The following is a 20,947-nucleotide window of genomic DNA, read 5'->3' as shown; positions in this document are numbered from 1 at the left end:
ATTTATGACATATTGGTTATATATATGTACATATTAAGTATATATGCATATGCATACACATCCATGCTATATATGTATATACATGTATATAAATATATAAACATATATAATGTTATCATTATATAGGGAAGCATCTTTAAATTTAGAGACGCCTGCTAAATTATTTAAGAGGAAAAAATAACTAATTTTCAAATGGTCAGCATATATAAGCATACTTTTTGGTATGTGTGTCTGTGGAGAAAGATTATTAAAAATATTATATTTAACTGTGTTTAACTTACTGATTATTATTTATTGAAATTTAGATCTCAGTTTATATTTTATAATGTATATATATATATATTTCAAATCAGTTTGTTAACTTTTAGCAACTCTCTTCATTTAGTCATATTTCTAAAATGTATTTTATCACTAAAGATACTAAAATGTTTACTCATCTGTATCATAGTAAATGCTCTTAGTTGAGTTATCGCCATGAATTCTTAACTTTCCTCTACTGTCTTACCATCCTACTTTAGGCTTGACTATTAATTTCTCTTAATTTCTTGAATGTATATATGTATATATGTATATACTCATGTACTAGGTTTGAACGTTAATTTCAGAACACATATTTGGTAATATTGACAGAAATGTGTACAAGCTTTATTTTCAAAATTATCATCTCTTTCTTCATAATCACCCAACTATTGCCTTTATACTTAAATTTCATACTTGCAGACTCATTCATCAGTAAAAATAAAATGAAACAAAAGAGTATCTAATGAGAGCTAAGCTCTACTGTGTATGTGTAGATGGAGTCTGTGTTGCATAACTCTGTGGGATGCCAAAACACAGGCCCATTTGCAGAGTAGGTAGAATGTAATCTACAAAACCTTAAAACAGGCTGCTAAATATGGGAAGTATAGACACTAAAATAATACCTTCAAGTAAATACCTGAGGTAGGGAAAATGTTTTGTTTAGTTCATATCAATACATTTGCATCCAGCCATGACACCACTCTTATGGCAGAAAGTGAAGAGGAACTAAAAAGCTTCTTGATGAAAGTAAAAGAGAAGAGTGAAAAAGTTGGCTTAAAGCTCAACATTCAGAAAACGAAGATCATGGCATCTGGTCCCATCACTTCATGGGAAATAGATGGGGAAACAGTGGAAACAGTGTCAGACTTTATTTTTCTGGGCTCCAAAATCACTGCAGATGGTGATTGCAGCCATGAAATTGGAAGAATCAATACAGTGAAAATGAGTGTACTACCCAAAGCAATTTATAGATTCAATGCAATCCCTATCAAGCTACCGATGGTATTTTTCACAGATCTAGAACAAATAATTTCAAGATTTGTATGGAAATACAAAAAACCACGAATAGCCAAAGCAATCTTAAGAAAGAAGAATGGAACTGGAGGAATCAACCTACCTGACTTCAGGCTCTACTACAAAGCCACAGTCATCAAGACAGTATGATACTGGCACAAAGACAGAAATATAGATCAATGGAACAAAATAGAAAGTCCAGAGATAAATCCACACACCTATCGACACCTTATCTTGGACAAAGGAGACAAGAATATACAATGGAGAAAAGATAATCTCTTTAACAAGTGGTGCTGGGAAAACTGGTCAACCAATGAAAGTAGAACACTTTCTAACACCATACACTAAAATAAACTCAAAATGGATTAAAGATCTAAATGTAAGACCAGAAACTATAAAACTCCTAGAGAAGAACATAGGCAAAACACTCTCCGACATAAATCATAGCAGGATCCTCTATGACCTACCTCCCAGAATATTGGGAATAAAAGCAAAAATAAACAAATTAAAATTAAAAGCTAATTAAACTTAAAAGCTTCTGCACAACAAAGGAAACTATAAGCAAGGTGAAAAGACAGCCTTCTGAATGGGAGAAAACAGTAGCAAATGAAGCAACTGACAAATAACTAATCTCAAAAATATACAAGCAACTCCTGCAGCTTAATTCCAGAAATATAAGGACCCAATCAAAAAATGGGCCAAAGAACTAAATAGACATTTCTCCAAAGAAGACATACAGATGGCTAACAAACACATGAAAAGATGCTCAACATTACTCATTATCAGAGAAATGCAAATCAAAACCATAATGAGGTACCATTTCACGCCAGTCAGAATGGCTGTGATCCAAAAGCATTGCTCTACAAGAAATAAATGCTGGAGAAGGTGTGGAGAAAAGGGAATCCTCTTACATTGTTGGTGGGAATGCAAACTAGTACAGCCACTATGGAGAACAGTGTGGAGGTTCCTTAAAAAACTGGAAATAGAACTGCATATGACCCAGGAATCCCACTGCTGGGCATACACAACGAGGAAACCAGAATTGAAAGAGACATGTGTACCTCAATGTTCATCGCCACACTGTTTATGATAGCCAGGACATGGAAGCAACCTAGATGTCCATCATCAGATGAATGGATAAGAACACAGTGGTACATATACATAATGGAGTATTACTCAGCCATTAAAAAGAATACACTTGAATCATTTCTAATGAGGTGGATGAACCTGGGTCTATTATACAAAGTGAAGTAAGCCAGAAAGAAAAACACCAATACAGTATATTAATGCATACATATGGAATTTAGAAAGATGGTAATGATAACCCTGTATGCAACACAGCAAAAGAGACACAGATGTATAGAACAGCCTTTTGGACTCTTTGGGAGAGGGAGAGGTGGGAATATTTGGGAGAATGGCATGGAAACATGTATAATATCATATAAGAAAATAATCACCAGTCCAGGTTCGATCCAGGATACAGGATGCTTGGGGCTGGTGCATTGGGATGGCCCAGAGGGATGGTACGGGGATGGGGAACACGTGTACACCCGTGGCAGAGTCATGTTCATGTATGGCAAAACCAATAAAATATTGTAAAGTAATTAGCCTCCAATTGAAATTAAAAAAAATTGCTTACTCCTTCAAAGGAGAGTTATGACCAACTTAGATAACATATTCAAAAGCAAAGACATTACTTTGCTAACAAATGTCTGTCTAGCCAAGGCTATGGTTTTTCCAGTGGTCATGTGTGGATGTGGAAGTTGGACTGTGAAGAAAGCTGATTGCTGAATAATAGACACTTTTGAACTGTGTTGTTGGAGAAGACTTGAGAGTCCCTTGTACTGCAAGGAGATCCAACCAGTCCATTCTAAAGGAGATCAGTCCTGGGATTTCTTTGGAAGGACTGATGCTAAAGCTGAAACTCCAATACTTTGGCCACCTCATGCGAAGAGCTGACTCATTGGAAAAGACTCTGATGATGGGAGGGATTGGGGGCAGGAGGAGAAGGGGGTGAAAGAGGATGAGATGGCTGGATGGCATCACCGACTCGATGGACATGAGTTTGAGTGAACTCAGGGAGGCCTGTCCTGCTGCAGTTCATGGGGTCAGACATGATTGAGCAACTGAACTGACCTGAACTGATGGTTGATCTAGTACTTTCCAGAGGAATTAATTTGATATTGTCTTTGACAAGTTTTTTCTTATAAGGAAGTAGTAGATAATTTTTCACAGTTACTATAATATGCTTGGTTAATAATAATGATTGGTTAACACAATATTTTGGCCACCTGGTGCAAATGAGTGACTCATCAGAATAGACCCTGATGCTGGGAAAGATTGAAGGTGGGAAGAGAAGGGGATGACAGAGGATGAGATGATTGGATGGCTTCACTGACTCGATGGACATGAGTTTGAGCAAGCTCTGGGAGTTGGTGTTGGACAGGGAATCCTGGCATGCTGCAGTCTGTGTGATTGCAGATAGTCGGACATGACTGCACTGAACTGCATACTAATGACATGCCTTAAATTTAACCTGCTTAGAATTATCTTTCTGGAAATTTGATCTTAAATTACATTTTTGGTTGCTCAAATTTAAAATAATATCCTATGCAGTAAGAGTCTATGATTATTACAAAGTTTTACAGTAAATATATTATGTGTATATGTGAATATAATTGATGTGATACCACACAGAAAATGTAGCATTAACAGATGTCTGTGTAATACTTTGAATTTTCCTCTGATTTAATAAAAAGTGTCAAGCAGAAATAGAAAATGGAAAAATTTAATAGAACTTTTTAAACAGTTCAAAGCAACAATAGTATTTGTATCTACTGTTTCTTATCTAATGACTTCAAGAATACTAATACATAAGTCAAAATTGCATTTCATTGCTGATTCTTCTCAAATAAAAGATCAGATAATTCTAGTTGTTTTTCCTATTAGATAATTGCAACACTTTTTTGTTTGTTTGTTTTCATTTTCATTTAAAATCAAATACATATAAGTTTGTGTCACCAATAAATATGAGTTCTCCTGGAAAAGTCTTCATAATCTGAGTAAAAAATATTTGTTATTGAGCATCTATTTCAACACTATATATATACATATATATATATGTTTTTAAAAATGACTGAACTTTGCATAAAAATTGTGTGTGTGTGTGTGTGTGAGAGAGAGAGAGTGTTTTGCAGTGCCTCATCCAGTGTATGGTGTACTTTAAAGGACTCAATGAGTATTTCAGTAAAAAAAAAAAAGAAAGAAAGAAAGTAAAAGGAAACATTTAAATGATTGGCTACTCTTATCTCTAGACACTCTTCCTACTGCTTCCATGATAGCACCCTCTTCTATTTCTATTGCTTCACTGGCACTGTCCATCCTTTTCCTGGCTTACCTACCAATGGAATGCTATATAGTTTTAACTAGTCAAGCACAGTGATATTCATGTACATTAATTTACATGTAACTGAGTCAATGATGGAAATCATAAGTTTCCATATTTTGTTCTACATAATACTAAGATTTCTTACAGATATATTGGAGTTTCCAAGGGACTGAGACTGGAATCTCTGGGCCTCTATTAAGATACTAACATCTCTAACTTGGCTTACTTTCTAATTGACGTGATGCATTTGGAGTGTGCATTCATTTACTCACCTGCTCACTGAACAAGAAAGAAGGACATTCATCTTGAGAACTGTCAGCTCCTGTCCTTTCCCAAACATGACACTCACTCTTTTAAATGAACAGTAGTTCCACACTCCAGGATGTCTGACTTTAGGTGAGTGATCACACTGTTGTGGTTATCCAGGTCATTAAGATAGCAGTGAACAGTACTGCCACACTCCAGGATATCTGACTCTAGGTGAGTGAACACACCATCGTGGTTATCGGGGTCATTAACATCTTTTTTTGTATAGTTCTGTGTATTCTTGCCACCTCTTCTAAATACCTTCTGCTTCTGTTTCTGTCCTTCATTGTGCCTATCTTTGCATGAAATTTTCCCTCGGTATCTCTAACCTTCCTGAAGAGATCTCTAGTCTTTCCCATTCTATTGTTTTCCTCTATTTCTTTGCATTGTTCTCTTAGGAAGGCTTCAAACTGTGGTGTTGGAGAAGACTCTTGAGAGTCCCTTGGACAGCAAGGAGATCAAACTAGTCAATCCTAAAGGAAATCAACCCTGAATATTCAGTGAAAAGAATGATGCTGAAGCAGATGCTCCAATCCTTTGGCTGCCTGCTGTGAAGAGTTAACTTATTGGAAAAAAACCCTGATTCTGGGAAAGATTGAAGACAGGAAGAGAAGGGGATGACAGAGGGTGAGATGGTTGGATAGCATTACCGGCTCAATGGACATGAGTTTGAGCAAGCTCCAGGAGTTGGTGATGGACAAGGAAGCCTGGCATGCTGCAGTCCATAGGGTTGCAAAGAGTCAAACACAACTGAGGGACTGCGAGACAAGTGCCAAAACAACTTCACTGAGTAATATGTGAATTACTCCACTGAGTAATTTAGTGAATTGTAATTCACTAAATAAAAATGAATAAAGAATATATTGACTTGCTATGATAGCCTCTTTGATATTTGTTGTTGTGTTAATTGCTCAGGCATGTCTGATTCTTTGCAACACTATGAACCATAGCCTGCCAGTCAACTCTCTTCATGGGATTTTCCAAGCAAGAATACTAGAGTGGGATGCCATTTCCTTCTCCAGTGGATCTTCCCAATACAGAGATTGAACCCAGGTCTCCTGCATTTCAGGCAGATTATTTGCCATCTGAGCCACCAGAGAAACCCCTTCTTTGATATTAGACATTACTCTTATATCCCCTGTCATGGTGAACAGGTTAAAACACCTACTAGACAAGAGATCTAAGCCCTCTATGAAGAATAAAACATGTAATAAATGAACAAGACATATAATACTTCAGATTGCAAATATAAGGAACTGAAATTTATAAACTCGAGTTATGTAAATTTTCTGTAATTATTTTATTCACAACATCAAAGTGTCAAGGTGTTCTGAGGGAAAGCTGCTTAAGTATATTGAGTATTTTTTAGCTTATCTTTCTGAATAGAGAACAAAATTTTCCTCTCTGAAAAATTGTTAATCAAATATCAAATATGCTATAATTTTACAATCTTAACACAAATCCTCTCTATATGCCACATCTTTCTCCAATGACTGTCCATCCACTTTCCTGCCCCCTTTCATAACGAAATTGCTTGAAGTATTGTTTCTATCCTTTATTTCTATGTTCTTCTCTAACCTTTTGAAACCTTGCAATTAGGCTTTAACCAACTATGTTCCTCTAAAACTGTTCTTGACAAGATCCTCAGAGTTAACCACATTATAAAACATTGCAGTCAATTCGTAATTCTATTACTTTTCTGTTAACAGCATTTCATACAGTTGATCCACATTCTTCCCTAAACATATTACTTTCCTGAGTTTTCTCCCTACCTGTCTGGTAATTCTTTCTCTGTTTCTCTGCTCAGTACTTTTCATCTTCCAGCCTTAAGTGTTGGAGTACCCACTATTTAGTTTGAGCTCCTTATCCCATGGTTGTCTCATTCAGACTTTTCTCTTCTTTTCTTTTTTTTTCTTTTTTTTTTTTTTTGTCGTTTAAGGTGAATTTTAATCGTTTTATAAAAGTCATATATACAAAACATGTTCAACTAACCACTGTGGCTGTACAGTACACTTTTTACACTGTGTCACACGTCTCTGGTTATAGGTCCAAAAAGCATGCCTAGTATAGCATATTCCCCTGAACGTCAAATTCATGTAATCAACCACTGACCCAATAACTTAACTTGGATATCTAGAAAAAAATCAAAATTAATATTTCCAAAGATGACTTTTGATCTTTCTCACCACCATTCAAATATGCTCTTCCTACAGTCTTTGTTTTATCAGAAAATGGCAAATTAGTTCAGTTGTCAAACCAAAAACAACTATAAAAAAAAAAAAAGGATCATCATTAACTTTTTTACTTTTTAAAAATTTTAATGCAATTTAAAAAATTACACTACATTTACAGTTCTACAAAATACTGGTTACATTCTCTGTGTTGTACAACTTGCAGCATATCTTATACCCAGTAGTTGTGTATCCCCCATTCCCTCACTTCTACACTGCCTCACCTCACCATTGGTACTTTCAGAGCATCAGCAAATGTGAACTATTCCAAACCACTATCATTATTTTTGGTTTCTTACCTGGCCTTTTGCTTTCACTTTGTCCCCACAGAGTAGTCAGAGTTGTCTTTTTCTTTCTTTCTTTTTTTTTTTTTTTTTTTTTAGTAAAAAAAAACCTGTCTTTTTTCTCCTTAAAAAAAAAAAAAAAGGAATTTTTTCCAATTTTTTTTTAATCTCACTCAAAGGGAAAAAAAAAAAAACTAAAATTTACTACAAGTTCCTTCAAGAACCCTCTCCTCATCTTCATTTTCTTTGTTAGTGCTTTCATTTCATTTCTACTAGTCACCTCACTCAATTGGATGCAAAGAGACATTTTTACTGTTCTGGAAAAGGTCAGAAATTGTTATTTATTTTGCTTACTACCATATCTGCAGCTGTCAGAATAGTAGATGGATATAGTAGATGCTATTAAATATTTGTCAATTAAGCTATAAACTAAGGAATTCATGTTGAATGAATAAGATAAGTAAATTCAGTTTCACAGAGAATTTCTGCTTTTAGTAATGCTCACAATGAGTCAGAGACAACTGAAGAGACTGATCACGCATATACACAAGCTATTTTTTAGATACAGATAACAAATATAAATGTTGTAAAAATCAGTGATGTCTCTAATCTGAAAGGGTAAGTTTTGAGGTGTGAGTTCCATCACCATTTCCATAGCTATTTAAAGGTTTAGTTTCAGTCTATTAAAAAAAAAAAACTAAATAATAAACACTAAGTACTATAAAAGAAATAAAAATGCTATAAAAACACTAAAAAATAAACACTAAACTAAAGGCCTAGATTCAGTCTACAATAAACACTAAACTAGTTGTGGATAACTGTGTGTCAATGGAAATGATTACTTACTACATTAGTTTCAAGTCTCTGGATATTTCAAACAATGCACTAAAAAAAATAAAATAAAATATCCTAATTTGCATGTGCTCTCAAATCCAAATGTGAATGACTAAACTAGAAAAATGGTGCACTCATTGGCTTTAAATGACTTAGACCAAGGCAATTTATTGTAATCAGCAGAAAAGCAATGAAATATTTAGCCTAATGTGCATCTACAAAACGTTAAAACAAATCTTCATTGAATACTTACTACTTTACTTTTTTGTTTTCTGAGAGGATTGTAACCTAAAACGGAGAAACGGAGCTGTGCAATATGGGATGGAGAATCTTATGCATGCACGCTCAGCAGAATGGAACTTAAGAACTGATAGACTCATTGTTCATAAATACATGACTTACAGAGAACACACTTTATCAATGAACATCTGCCAGGAATTTATCCCCTTCCTCAAGCCAAAGAACTATTGTTTGCACTCTGGATGGACTTTCCTCTCTTTCTATTCCTTGCCTATAAATAAAGTCTACCCTAAACACTCAATGGACTCATTTATAGCTTGTGAGAACATGGGTTACCTGAATTGCCATTCCTCTGTTATTTTCAAATAAACTTAATTTGAACTTGTTGCTGTGTACTTTTTTATTTAGGTGGACAGCTTACTTATTTATTTATTTTTTGATTTAAATATCTTGTATTTCTCTCCTCTCACCTACTGATATTTTTCTACTCTTTCAATGGAAGATTTGACTGTTTCTCATCTCATTTTTATCCTTTGTCCTATAAAACAAAAGAGCTTCCCTGGTGGCTGAGCAATAAAGAATCCACCTGTCAAGGCAAGAGATGCTGAAAGATCCCCCAGAGAAGGAAATGACAAATCACTCCATGATTCTTGCCTTGGGAAATCCCGTGAACAGAGGAACCTGACAAGCTACAGTTTGTGGGGTCTCAAAAGAGTTGGACACGACTTAGAGACTAAACAACAACGACATAAAATCTCAGGTTACAGTAGTCTTCCCACCCCCCATCCTCAAGACAATCTTACAGATAAACAGAAAATTTCTACAGAACTATAATGAAAATCTTTTCACATTCTTTCATGAAAAGCAGGATGGTACAGTAGTTAAGGAGGAGACTGTGTATTAGACTAAACATTTCTTTCTTGATTATGCTAAGCAAAGTCAAGTAGTAAACAAAGCTAACACAAGAACACCAAATGCACCAATATTTTATTTTTTGTGGTAGCACCAGAGGTAAAAAATATCTAGATAATGTATTCTAGTACAGAGTATATTTTGAGATTCACTTTCCCTATTCCACTATTTTGTTTTGTTAAATAATTAATATAGCATCTCTTCTGGGTTTTTAACAGAGGTCCTCTTTGCTAATTTGTTTACCCATGTGACTCTTAAGATTCTGCCTGTATTACTCCTCCAACCTTCCTGATCACCTTCAGAAGCTACTCCCAGTTCCTACCAATTTGGCCAGTATCAAAAATTCCCACACATCATTTCCAAATGTCTAGGGTCTTTTCTATATGTCTATTATAGAGACTGCTTTTTCCCAAAGCTTGACAGCACTGACAGGTTCTGTTTTTTAAAATCCTTAATGGCATCTCTGAATTATACCCCAATTAAATATATGTATTATGATGTATACCACAACATGAAGTGAATTTGCTCTGTCTTGTCCAACTCTTTGTGACCCCATGGACTGGGGCCTACCAGGCTCCTCGGTCCATGGGATTTTCCAGGCAAGAGTACTGGAGTGGATTGCCATTTCCTTCTCCAGGGGATCTTTCTGACCCAAGGATTGAACCCTGGCCTCCTGCATTGTAGGTAGATGCTTTTACCATCTGGGCTACCAGGGAAGCCCATACCACATCATAAAATTGTACAATTGTACTTTTTTTTTAAAAATTAAAATTTAAAGATTGTAAGTATTTTTTCATGGCTATAAGCAAAGATGTCAAATAATTTATCAAGTATTACCTATTTTTAATATTTCATTTGTAAAATAGAAAAATGCAGTAATACCTAACCCTTCAAAGACTACACACAAACACATATGAACACATTCTACTTGGTACATTCTGGAAACTCAATAATCAAAATACATTTTTAGATGTAGTGACTATGAGTGAGCAGATCATAATTTTAAATACAGTGGCAGCTTCCCACTAAGTGCTTACCTACATAAAGTGTTTCAATATAAATATAATTATTGTCCTTCTAGAACATGCAAATATGCTATAAGAATTTTGTATAGTCAATGTATGGCAAATTTCCAGCAACTAGCATCGACTCTTAACCATGATAAATCAGAGTATCTCCTTTTTTCATACTCTATTAGGTAATGTTTTCATAAATGGTCATCATGGTTTATGTATACAGAATTTTCCTTTAGAGTATTAAACATTTTCAATTTTAAAGTTTGGTGTGTACTCAATTGCTCCATCATGCCTGATTCTTTGCGACCCATGGGCTGTAGACTGCCAGGCTCCTCTGTCCATGTAAATATATTACTGTTCAAAAGGTCGAGGCTGATTATGCTCAGGAAAACTATCTCTGATATTAACCATCAATCAAGATGTGAATCTCATGCTTGATTATTAGTGGACTGATCTGAAAAACAAATTAACTAATATCTATAGAGCAATAATTAATATAGAAATAAGATGTGTGACTTAGAAAATAAGCAAAATGGAATGTTCCATGGAAAATGCAGTTTTATTAAAAACACATTCATAATTTAAACAAGCAATATCCTGCTTCACCTTATTATAGCATGTTTCTAGCTTCTGTATAAGAAAAGGTTAATTCAAATTTATCTTAGACTGACTGAGGCACACATTTTCTCCCTTGAATTTGTTATTTGCTTTGACTTTTTCTTTTCTTTTCTTTTTCTTTTTGGTTATGTGTACACATTCCCTACACTTATGACACAAATAGGAACTGACATGATTGATCTCTTGATAAAAGACTTCTCTGGGCCTGAATTAATTCTTTTAACTTTATTTGACAGGAAAAATGAGGAAAAAATCCCTCCCATTCTTCTCTATGTGCATTCAGGCTCAATTTCTGTCTTCTGGGGTTAATTTGATTGCATTCTTCCTGTAGTTTCTTAATGAGTCAGGGACTGTTTAAAATGCACAGAATGGAGTTTAGCTTCTAGCCATTCTTGGAAATTCAAAATGGAGTATAAACACTATCCAAGCATAAGTGAAAGAGTTACGTTTGTCTGATTCTTTGGAAAAAGAAAAAAACAAAGTTTCCCACACTATATATATAAAAGCTTTTCTACTACACTTGATAAAGACTTGAGAAAAAATAACAAGAAATAAAAAGAGATGTTGGAAAACATAAAATAAGTGAAATGGGAACATTGAATATGAAGAAGAAAAAATGAAACACACAAAATATAAGTAAAAGATCATCATATAGTCCAGTTGTTTTTTAAACATGGCCACTCAATAGAATCGCATCTGGAGTTTTGGAAAAACAGTACCTTGACATTTGTATTTTTCAAAAAATTCCAAGATAATTCTAATGTTCATATGGATTTTAAAAAGTGACCAAACACTTTTCTATTAAATGGATGTTTTAGTGACATAGAATTCTATTATTTTCTGTTGACCAATAATGTTACAATGCTATTACAATGAACAGTTACATTATCATTATAATAAAAAATGTTTATCAGATGTTGGATATGTTTTTCCTAAATATACAGAGTTTTTTAAACTATGTTTGATATTAATTTCTCATTTAATTTTTTTTTTTCCTCTACAATCACCTTCTGTGATTTTGCAGTCTTTTAACTTTAATGAGGCTTTCAATGCCCAAGTCAAAGATCTCTCTTGGTAAATGTCACATCGCCCCTGAAGATATGAGGATTACTATTAAGTTTCTTTTGACATTGATTTCTAATATAATTCCACAGTGAAAAGAAAACACACTCTATGATTTCAAAACCTTTAGACCATGACATTTTTTCATGTTGTTTTATGTTACTGGATATGTTCCAGTGTCTCCTGGTTTATAGTCTATGGGAATTTGAATAGAATTTGTATCCTGCTGTTGTGTGAAATTTGTATAAATAGTAATTACGCTTAAAAAAAAAAAATCCTGTGATGAACCACAATGGAATGGAAAAAACTATGAAAAAGAATGCATGCATTGCATAACTGAATCACTTTGCTGTATATCAGGAATAAACATACCATTATAAATCAACTATCTATTGTAAATAAATTACATACTTAAATAAAATAAAAATTAAAAAAAAAAAAAGCATTCCCTTGTAAGATTCTTACTCCGTATATGTCATTTCTCTCTTTTAAAGAGATAGACTTGAATTGAGTCAGGAGTATAGTTTATACATCATTTTAGAAAGTTTTATACTTATATGAAAATTAATCAAGCAGTCATGTTAATTAAATATTTCTTGATCATTTATCATTTGTAGATTGTTATTCTTAGTTCTAAAATGTGGAATTAAATTCTGTATCTGAAAAAAATATTATGTGACTACTATGTATTTTCTTAAGGGTAGTATGTTTCTTGTAAATTACAAATAAGGGAGATATTAATTTTAATTTAGTGTTTACAACTAGATATCCACTTTCCAGTTCCAGTTCAGTCACTCAGTCATGTCCAACTCTTTGCGTTCCCATGAATTGCAGCACGCCAGGCCTCCCTGTCCATCACCAACTCCCAGAGTTCATTCAGACTCACGTCCATCGAGTTGATGATGCCATCCAGCCATCTCATCCTCTGTCATCCCCTTCTCCTCCTGCCCCCAATCCCTCCCAGCATGAGGGTCTTTTCCAATGAGTCAACTCTTCGCATGAGGTGGCCAAAGTAGTGGAGTTTCAGCTTTAGTATCAGTCCTTCCAATGAACACACAGGACTGATCTCCTTTAAAATGGACTGTTTGGATCTCCTTGCAGTCCAAGGGACTCTCAAGAGTCTTCTCCAACACCACAGTTCAAAAGCATCAATTCTTTAGCGCTCAGCTTTCTTCACAGTTCAACTCTCACATCCATACATGACCACAGGAAAAACCAGAGCCTTGACAAGATGGACCTTTGTTGGCAAAGGAATGTCTCTGCTTTTCAATATGCTATCTAGGAAAGTTAATATCACTTTTCTTCCAAGGAGTAAGCGTCTTTTAATTTCATGGCTGCAGTTACCATCTGTACTGATTTTTGAGTCCCCCAAAATAAAGTCTGACACTGTTTCCCAATCTATTTTCCATGAAGTGAGGGGACCAGAAGCCATGATCTTAGTTTTTTGAATGTTGAGCTTTAAGCCAATTTTTCACTCTCCTCTTTCACTTTCATCTAGAGGCTTTTCAGTTCCTCTTCACTTTCTGCCATAAGGGTGGTGTCATCTGTATATCTGACGTTATTGATATTTCTCTCAGCAATCTAGATTCCAGCTTGTGTTTCTTCCAGCCCAGCGTTTCTCATGATGTAATCTGCATATAAGTTACATAAGCAGGGTGACAATATACAGCCTTGACGTACTCCTTTTCCTATTTGGAACCAGTCTTTTTTTTTTTTTTAATACTGTATAATAGTTTTATTTTTATCATTTTACTATTTTTACATTTTATGCACAAATATTTATTTGAGTAAAAATAGAAAATAACTGTCTTATGTAAAATTACAAAAAACACAAAGAAATACATAATTGTTATTATGACAGTATAAGTGTCTTTATTTAAAGAGTAAAAATGTATGCAAAAATTTTCCTCCCTCTTACAAAAGATTGAGAATATTTTTTTTCTGGCAGCGAACCAGTCTATTGTACCATGTCCAGTTTTAACTCTTGCTTCCTGACCTACATACAGATTTCTCAAGAGGCATGTCAGGTGGTCTGGTATTCCCATCTCTTTCAGAATTTTCCACAGTTTCTTGTGATCCACACAGTCAAAGGCTATGGCATAGTCAAAAAGCAGAAATAGATGTTTTTCTGGAACTCTCTTGCTTTTTCAATGATCCAGTGAATGTTGGCTATTTGATGTCTGGTTCCTCTGCATTTTCTAAAAACAGCTTGAACATCTGGAAGTTCACGTTTCACAAATTGCTGAAGCCTGGTGTGGATATCCACTTTAGCTGAGACCAAATTTTTAAAAATGAAGCAATTATAGAGATACTATATTACAGTTTCATGTTGAATTGAACACAAATGCATCTCATTTCTTGACAGATCAGTGTTACCAAGCAAAGATGTAATTTTATTTTGGATCCTATTCAATTAGTATAATATGGTATGTGGTACTGGTTAAAATAGTTCCTAGTGGACAAATTAGTGAATATATAAATTATAGCAAGCAAACAATATCATAACAGATTATAGATGTATAAATGTAAGATATAAGAGCATATAAAATTAATTTGTAAAATTTTGGCCCTGAAAGTATCAAGTCATATAAAATACATTTTATTCAAGATATCTTTAATGGGTTGCATCTTACACATTGTACAAGATGAAAGTATGATTGGCTCTAGCATGAAATTGTTAGCTACATGTAATGTGGATTGAGACAGGCCTGGTTTCAAATATTTACTCTCTCTGGTAATTTTGGTTAGGTCATCCACTCTTATATGACTCATTCATGAAAAGGTGATAAAAAAGGAATAGTTTTATAGTGTTCATGATTTAAATATCGTGTGAATAATGCTTAATATTTCTTTTACCACAATAGACCCCTAATAAATGATAAACAATAGTTCTTATTACTAATATTGGTGTTATTAAAGTTTTATATTTTAAGAAATTTCTATCACCTTTATCTCAATCTTCAGATTCTGCTGATAGATATTCTGGAGACCAAAAACAAAACAAAACAAAACAAAAATAACTGAAGCTCATTGAGCTTAAATTATTTTCTCATTATCACTATATAAGTAATAGGAGTAAATGTGGAACACAAATTGGGTCTTATGAATTATAATCCATTAATCTTCTGATCATGTATCACTATCTCTCTCTTGCTTATCCAGAATCTCAATATTCCCAGCATCACTTATATTAAACAGTTTCCATATTCAAAGCAGAGACATTATTTTGCCCACTAAGGTCCGTCTAGTCAAGGCTATGGTTTTTCCTGTGGTCATGTATGGATGTGAGAGTTGGACTGTGAAGAAGGCTGAGCACTAAAGAATTGATGTTTTCAAACTGTGGTGTTGGAGAAGACTCTTGAGAGCCCCTTGGGCTGCAAGGAGATCCAACCAGTCCATTCTGAAGGATATCAGCCTTGGGATTTCTTTGGAAAGAATGATGCTAAAGCTGAAACTCCAGTACTTTGGCCACCTCATACGAAGAGTTGACTCATTGGAAAAGACTATGATGCTGGGAGGGATTGGGGGCAGGAGGAGAAGGGGACAACAAAGGATGAGATGGTTGGATGGCATCACCGACTCAATGGACATGAGTCTGAGTGAACTCCGGGAGTTGGTGATGGACAGGGAGGCCTGGCGTGCTGCGTTTAATGGGGTCGCAAAGAGTCAGACACGACTGAGCATCTGAACTGAACTGAACTGAACAAATTGAGACATTTTTAAATAATTTTTTTAGGATAATATGACATACAATAGATAAATTGGGAAATGGACTACAATGTTATTCTGTCCCCAAACTAACTGCAGTTGGATTAGAAATATTCATGTAAACCCAAACCATAAAGATTTTTAAAATGTACATTAGAAAAGGATATATTACTCACTTTGAGTAAGGTAAGGTTCCTTAAATAAGATATACAAAATGCTTACCCAGTTAAAGATCTTTTTAATTCAAAAGACATTTTAAAGAAAGAAAAAGGCAAGACACAGATGAGAAAAAGATATCAACAATACATATTACTGACAAAAAGCTTCAGAATATATTACAAATTTCTACATATCAATAGAAAAATTTAAGAAAACCTGAAAAAAAAGGCACATGACTTTTACAGGTCCCCTATACAATGAGTTGAACACATTATTTAAAAAAAAAGCATAAATAATCATGGATATAAATTACAAAATCACAAAGAGATACCACTCTACAAATTAGGCTGGCAAAAAATGAAAATTATCAGGATTATTGATGATGGAGAACTCTTTTACATTTCTAGATAAACTATAAATTGGAAAAGAGCTAGGCTCCTCTAATGAAGTTGAAAGTTGATGTCTCCACATAACCTAGAGATATTTGTGTATACGAATAGCCAAGCAAACACATCCAAGAACGACTTTTGACATAGTTTTTTTTAATATAAATTTATTTATTTTCTTTTTTTAAATTTTTTAATTAATTAATTTATTTATTTATTTTAACTTTACAATTCTGTATTGGTTTTGACATACATTGACATGAATCCACCACGGGTGTACATGCATTCCCAAACATGAACCCCCCTCCCACCCCCCTCCCCACAACATCTCTCTGGGTCATCCCCACGGAGGTTACTTTATAATATTGTATTGGTTTTGCCATACATCAACATGAATCCACCACAGCTATACACGTGTTCCCCATCCTGAACCTCCCTCCCTCCTCCCTCCCTGTACCATCCCTCTGGGTCATCCCAGTGCACCAGCCCCAAGCATCCTGAATCCTGCATCAAACCTAGACTGGCGATTCATTTCATATATATTATACATGTTTCAATGTCATTCTCCCAAATCATCCCACCCTTTCCCTCTCCCACAGAGTCCAAAAGCCTGTTCTATACATCTGTGACTCTTTTGCTGTCTCTCATACAGGGTTATCATTACCATCTTTCTAAATTCCATATATATGCATTAATATTCTGTATTGGTGTTTTTCTTTCTGGCTTACTTCACTCTGTATAATAGGCTCCACTTTTATCCACCTTATTAGAACTGATGCAAATGTATTCTTTTTAATGGCTGAGTAATACTCCATTGTGTATATGTACCACAGCTTTCTTATCCATGACATATTGTTGTATCCATGCATTCTGGGAAACAAACTCACTCAGAAGGAGAATACAGATAGTGGACTGCAGTTTATTAAATTGGCAGGACCAAGGCAGAGTCTCCTCTTAGCCAAGGTCCCTGACCAGTTTTTGTGAAAACCTGATATATACCAAGTGTACATGCCCAAACCCACTTCCCCAAATTCTCTGAAACTAGTCTGAACAAAGGAAAAGAAAGATACAATCAAAGTTAATCCATGATTCGTATGCCTTAAACCCGTGACTCATATGCCTTAAGCCTAGGTAGTTAACAGTGGACAATTGTCAATAAGTATGTGGTCATACCCCAATAAGAATTATATAATTTATGATTTTATTTGGTTACACAGATAATTAGGGTATTCTTTTAGGTGATGGAGAGTCTAGGTATGAGCCCTGGGGCTCTTCTTTTGTGGGGTCTGGTTTTCCGGTTGGCATGTCATTTCCATAGATACTGAGCATATAACTCAAAGACCACAGTTTGTCCCCAAGATGGAGTCTTGCTTTCAAGATGGAGCATGTTCTGACTGTTTCCTCCTTCAATATCACTTATAACAATTAAAAGCAGAATAACCCAAGGGACCATTTACAAAACATAAGAATAAATGTTATAAAAAGAATAACTGATATATTCTTTCAATGGAATTTCATACGGAAAAGGAAATAAATTAGATAATACTACACAAAGCAAAATGACCATTTTTAATAAAATATTGAGTGAATTAAACAAGTTAAAAAAGAATATGCACAGTAACTTTGTAAGAATAAATAAACCACAGTAGTGAAAATTTAATTATATTATTTAGAATTGTCTTAATAATTGTTGAAACTGCAAATGAAGGAAATGCTTATTACAAAAGTTAGGACAATAAATAATCAGTGATAGTGAGAGGGTAACAAGATTGCCAGGAGAAATATCAATAACCTCATATATGCAGGTGACACCACCCTTATTGCAGAAAGTGAAGAGGAACTAAAAAGCCTCTTGATGAAAGTGAAAGAGGAGAGTGAAAAAGTTGGCTTAAAGCTCAACATTCAGAAAACGAAGATCATAGCATCTGGTCCCATCACTTCATGGGAAATAGATGGGGAAACAGTGGAAACAGTGTCAACTTTATTTTGGGGGGCTCCAAAATCGCTGCAAATGGTGACTGCATTCAGGAAATTAAAAGATGCTTACTCCTTGGAAGGAAAGGTATGACCAACCTAGATAGCATATTAAAAAGCAGAGACATTCCTTTGCCAACAAAGGTCCATCTAATCAAGTCTATAGTTTTTCCATTGGTTATGTATGGATGTGAGAGTTGGACTGTGAAGAAAGCTGAGCACCGAAGAACTGATGCTTTTGAACTGTGGTATTGGAGAAGACTCTTGAGATTCCCTTGGACTGCAAGGAGATCCAACTATTCCATTTTAAAGGAGATCAGATCTGGGTGTTCTTTGGAAGGAATGATGCTAAAGCTGAAACTCCAGTACTTTGGCCACCTCATGCAAAGAGTTGACTCATTGGAAAAGACTGATGCTGGCAGGGATTGGAGGCAGGAAGAGAAGGGGACAACAGAGAATGAGATGGATGGATAGCATCACCAACTCGATGGACATGAGTTTGAGTGAACTCCAGGAGTTGCTGATGGACAGGGAGGCTGCAATTCATGGGGTTGCAAACAGTCGGACACTACTGAGTGACTGAACTGAACTGAACTAAACAGGCAGGAAAGCTAGTGGTCTCCAAATGGAGGAAATAGACTGCAAGCATCAGAAGTTTTTTTTTTTTTTTTTTAATCTCTCTCTTAAGAGGCAGGAGGAAACAAACTACAAGTGTCAGATTTTTTTTCCCCTTCTATATACAAAGTTAAAAGGAGGTTTCTTTCAAAATTCTATATTGCCATGATGACACCTGGTTCCACCTAAATTTAACTTTCCTCAAACCTTGAGCTAACCAATGCGTATTTCTTATGGAAATATTTTTCTTAAGCTATGATAATTAACTATGTATTAACATTAGACTCTGTCTTTCTTCAAGACTCAGAACTCATACTCAACAAACCAGTATGTTTTATTCATGGAAATGTTGTCTTAAGCTATGTTTATGAGACTCTATATTTGCTTAGAAATCTGCCTTTCTTCAAGAATCATGTCAATTGTTTTATGGTGCAGGATGACTCACCTTGTGCCAATGTTATATCAAAATGCATGTTGTGGGTGAGGGTTCTGGTGCCACTCTCTGAGTTTTGAGACATTTCCTTTCTCTAATTACCAGCCTGCTAATAGTATATAACTTCTTGTTAAAAATTAGCAAGGGGGCACTCTTTTTGTCCCCTTCTGATATCTATGTCAGAAGCTTTCTCTACGTCTTTTATATTTTAATAATTCTTGATCACACAAAAGCTCTAAGTGATTAAGTCTCGTCACTGCCCCCAGATTGAATTCCTCACCTCTTCAGGCCAAGAATGCCAGCATCGTTCATGGCTCATACTAGCAACATTTCAAATAGCAAGAAAAGAATAGGAAATAGTGTTGGTGGAGCCAAAAGGTTAGGTTACCACTGTTTGGGATATTTGTTTTAACTACTTAGTTTACTTTAATAGATACTTAAAATTATGTTTTCAGAATAAGCATTAGATACTGGATATCAAGAGAGAAATAAATTTTCAATGAATTTGAGAACTGGTAAAAGTATAGAAATGAAGAAAGAAAGTAAAAGTCAGTCTTTCAGAATGAAAAATCTGATAAGAAGCACAAAGAATTATGTGTATAAGGGAAGAAGAGCACTGGCATGACTTGAAGGGAATTGATTGACTGCATTCAGTCATATATAAATGTGTTTAATAAATACTTATTAAGCTTCTCTTCTGAGAGTTCAGATTAACAAGGAGATTGTAGTGAAATAGACAACAGACAGGTCTGTAATGTTTTAGATATATCAATAGAATTAACAGAGATTTGGTGGTCTGATGTGTTGCCAGGAAGATGATGTTAAAGATGATGCTATAGTTTTTTCTCTGTAACTAAGGGTGGGGGCCATTGATGGGGATAGAATGTTTGGTGAAGTAGCAGATTTGGGTAAGGAGAATGAGGGTAAGAGCAGGATAGTAGAAAAATTAGAAAGCTTTATGTTAAATGCCTTCAAAAATTGAAAAATATACCCATCAGTTATGCTGCTGTATATGTGTGTCAGAAGTTCAAATGAGAGGAATAGTTTAGAAACATACATTTGGTGGTTATCAGTATAGAGCTTCCCTCGTGGCTCAGACAGTAAAGAATCTGCCTGCAATGCAGGAGACCTGAGTTTGATCCTGGGTCAGGAAGATCTCCTGGAGACAGTCATGTCAACCCATTCCAATATTGTTGGCTGGAGAATCCCATGGACAGAGGAGACTGGCGGGCTACAGTCCATGGGTTTGTTAAAGAATCGTATAACAACTGAGTGACTAATACTTTCAGTACAGAAATTCTATACAATATGTAAGAATGGATGTAATCATATCAGTAGATTTTCCATTTTGTCAAATTCTGAAGAAATCCTATATTTAGCTGTGAGATTAAAGAGGAAAACTTGGTGAATGAGATGGAAAAATAAAAGAGAGGTGGAAGAGAGTAAGTTTGTTGAAGAGAATAATAT

Source organism: Oryx dammah, unplaced genomic scaffold (genome assembly GCF_014754425.2).
Source record: "Oryx dammah isolate SB20612 unplaced genomic scaffold, SCBI_Odam_1.1 HiC_scaffold_17, whole genome shotgun sequence".
Taxonomy (NCBI): Eukaryota; Metazoa; Chordata; class Mammalia; order Artiodactyla; family Bovidae; genus Oryx; species Oryx dammah.
Note: the sequence above shows the minus strand (reverse complement) of the source record.